Below are 326 nucleotides of genomic sequence, written 5' to 3' on the forward strand. Positions count from 1 at the left end.
TTCTCACGTGAGGCCCTTCCGCACGGGTCCCGCGGCGCCGGGGGGGGCTCGGAGGGGTTTGGGAGCCAGGGTGGAGCCGGCTGCCGCATTCCTGTGTTACTGCGCAGAGTTTTCAAGGGAAAACTCAAGAATACAGAACCCAAAGCGTTTTATTTTCCTTTTCCAAGCAGGGCGACAGCATTAAGGTAGCTCCAACTACTTGACAGTGTCCTTTTAAGTCAATTCTCCGTCTTCGAATGGACTCTTCCTTATGTTTGTATTTATAAATACCAATAAACCCCATTTTCCAAGCCGTGTCTTACTGGAGGAACGTGTCTGTAGAGCAA

This window comes from Buceros rhinoceros, unplaced genomic scaffold (genome assembly GCF_000710305.1).
Source record: "Buceros rhinoceros silvestris isolate BGI_N320 unplaced genomic scaffold, ASM71030v1 scaffold26382, whole genome shotgun sequence".
Lineage (NCBI taxonomy): Eukaryota > Metazoa > Chordata > Aves > Bucerotiformes > Bucerotidae > Buceros > Buceros rhinoceros.